The sequence below is a fragment of the Humulus lupulus genome, chromosome 8 (assembly GCF_963169125.1).
Source record: "Humulus lupulus chromosome 8, drHumLupu1.1, whole genome shotgun sequence".
Classification (NCBI taxonomy): Eukaryota; Viridiplantae; Streptophyta; class Magnoliopsida; order Rosales; family Cannabaceae; genus Humulus; species Humulus lupulus.
The window spans coordinates 181,700,692-181,704,336 of NC_084800.1; positions in this window are offsets into that span (position 1 = coordinate 181,700,692).

Here is a 3,645-nt window from a genome sequence, read left to right on the forward strand (position 1 = left end):
CCCTCAGGTCGCACCCTCCGTTATCCCACTGACTCCGGCCTGCTTAAACCGAGCTCAGTGAATATTAAGTTGTCCTCGGCTACCAGTGGCCAAGTCGCGCCCTGTGCGCAAATATTGAGTACGGCACCCTTAGGCCGCTATCCCATGTCCCATTGCATAATACCATCATTGACATAATACAAATATTGGGAGCACTTAGTCCCATCACAAACATATAACCGGGTGCAGTTTTCTTACATTTCGATTCGCTAGCTTTGATCAATGACTCCTTGAGCACGATCCCTCTCGAGCCCTAGCGCTCACCTAATCACAACCATAGGTCAAAGTCATCACCAAACCTCAAGTCCAAAACCTAGCCTCGGGACCAACCCCGAGCCCCCGGGAAGTCCTAGTTCCACCAAACAAGGTGGTGGAATCGAACCCCGAACCCTTGGTCAAAAACCCTTGAAAATAACCCTAAAACCCCTTTCTGGAAATAGAGCAGCGCTACAGCGCTCTAAGGAGGGCGCTACAGTGCTACAAGAAAAACCAAAATCCCCCAGAAAGCATGGCCTAGCGCTACAGTGCCCAAAGGCTAGCGCTGTAGCGCTAGTCACAGACAGCCAACATCCCATTTTTCCTTCCTGCGATTTCCTCGAACCAAACTTAACCAAAACTTCTCCAAACCTTCACCAAACTCAAAAACAAGCTTATTAACACATTCCACTCATCCCAAGCATCCCAAATACTCAAAACCCAAGCACATGCATCCCTAATCTCAAAATTCACCATAGCCACTTCTAGACTTCAAAACTCAGCAAAAACCAGTCAAAACATCAAAGTTAAAAGCTCAAAATTTATACCTTTGATGGAAATTCGACCTCAAGTTACCTCTAGAACTCTTTAGCTTGCTCTTCCTTAACCCTTGGCTCCAACTTCCCTAGCATTCCCCATCAACACAGCTTAGATACCTTAGTTAAAAACCAAAACCAGAACTGAAGGAACTACAAAGTTTTACCTCAAGTGATGGTGTGTTCTTGCTAAGCCCTTCCAACTCTTCAAGCCTAGCTCAGGATTCCTGTTGTTCAGCCTAACCTAGCTCCCCTCTGGGTTTTGCTCCAAGAAAACACCCAGAAATGGTGAGGGAGATCACCAACCGACTCCTAGGAAAACAGCTCTGTTTTCTTCCCTTTCTTTTCCTTCTTTTCTTTCTTTCCACAGTCTTCTACCTTTCTCTACAATTCCCACCAAGTATAAAGCCTTTACATACTTATCTCTGAGAAGCCAATTGACCAAAATGCCCTCCCTATTAATTCTAAACCTTTAATCCACTTAGGGCATTTTAGTCATTTTACCCAATTCCCGCTAATTCCTTGAATGTCTCTAATATTTTCCTCTTACCTCCCGATACCTAATTAATCACCAATTATATTCCTCGGTGTCAAAATAAACTCCAATATACTCACTAAATTCCCATTTATACCCCCAGGCTCACCCCGAGCCGGGTATAAATCCCCGCCATGACTTTTTCGCTATTCTGCTCACTAGGATCGTCTCGAGTCACAGATCACAGATATATCCACATAATAATGTGGTCTCAACAATTGTCACATATATAAATACAGTTATGCCCACAACGGCCAAAATTACATTTATGCCCTTCTAACCTAATCAGGGCCTACATGCATCCTAATACACATAGTCATGCATCTCAAATATTCAAATAGTCATATAACATGCTTTAAATATTTAATCATGCATTTTACTCATTAAAATCACACATAATTCCCATTATGCCCTCCAGGCACACTAATCAAGGCCCTTAAGCCTTATTAGCAAATTTGGGTTGTTACACTAGCACCCCGAAGATCAACATGCCTAGCACCCAGAAGGTCACAGGTCCAGCACCCAAGCTTTGGTCGTCGAGCCTAGCACCTAAGTCTGACATACAAACAAAGACTTAGCACTTCCCAGAGATTTCTATCGTGCATTATCCACCACGATCTATAGAAATAAGAGAAGACCCACGAACTCATAATCGTGGGAAGGTGGACACGTATCTCCACTCACCATGATCGTGTACCAAACCACGATCTCCAATACTACTACTCGTGTAACAACCCCTAGGTATTATAAATAAAGGACCTAGGGCTTCATAAAAAGGGCTTCTTTTTTAACTCTTTTTTGGACTGGAAAAACTCATCTGAGAAGTAAATTCCTGAGTTCATACTTGTAATTGTCGAAGTAACTCAATACTAAAGACTAAGTGGATTAGGTTAATACTGTTCATCAGAACAGAGCTGAACCACTATAAATTTATGTGTGTTTACTTAAGATAATTGTATTCTGTCATTTATATTACTTATTCCGTTCAAAAGGTGTCGTATATTGTACATACGACTGTTGGCCGATTTCATAGGTCAACAAACACTCCCACTCAATTATACTACCGAGTTCCCAAGATGTAAGTATGGGCTAGTCCGTAGGGTAAGCTGGTAACGAACAAGTCAAATAACTCAAATAATACAATCAGTTAGAATACTAACCGCTCAGAATTGAGATTGAATTGACCTATGGTCAACTATATGATATGAATAGAATAAAATATAATGGTATGTGTACTTATCCTTTCAACTTTCAATATCAGTCCAGTCTGATGTAACAAATACATCCGATCTTATCTACTTTGCTAATGTTCTAGAAAGAACATAACAATACAATGTGTAAGTAGATCATATCGTAGATTAACAAGTCAGTGTAAATCATGTGCACTGACTAATCTTAGGACTAACTTATTTTGAACATATAATCATATTTATATTCCACTGTGATTACGTCACTATAAATATGATTAGCTATATGCACGAGATTTAATAGAAGTTTATAGAAAACAAATAATCATGAAAATAAAACATGTGAGCAGAGTGATTAACCAAGTCAAAAAATGATTTCTATTCTTTTATTGATATAAATGAGATTACAAAGAAATTGTGTTTTAATTAGGGCATAAAACCTTAACATAAACTATCTTTAAGAGTGCCCTGAATAAGAGGGGTCTTGGTAGTTTTGTCCTTGACAAGACAGAAACCAGAGGTGAATTCAACAATAATATCACTATCTATTGTAAATTGAGAGATGGTGATGAAATTTTTGGTAATAGATGGGACACGGAGTATGTTTTTGAGATGCAAAGACTTATTAGCAGCTAAGAAACTTGAACCAATATTTTGAATAGAAAGTTGAGAATTATTACCTACAACAAGCTTCTCTTTACCATTGTAGCTTGTCTGTTACATCAGGTTTGAACTGTCAAAGGTAATATGATTGGAGGCTCCACTGCCCAAGAACCAGGCATCATCAGTGGAGTTGCTAGAGGAGGCCACAAAGGCATGTGGGGCATCATTGTTTGGGGCAGTGGGGGTATCATCACTTGAGGTTCCATTGAATGTAATGTCAAATTGATGGAAACACTTTTGGACTGAATGACCTGCCTTGCCACACAGTTGACATATAATGCGATTGTCTCCATTGTTGAAGCCTCTACCCATGCAATTAGAGAAACCTCTCCCTCGACCTTTGTTGCCATTGGGATTATATCCACATCCATTAGTGTTGTTGGAGCCATTGAAAGACTTTTTAGTTTGAGCATAGTTCGATGTAGGGCCA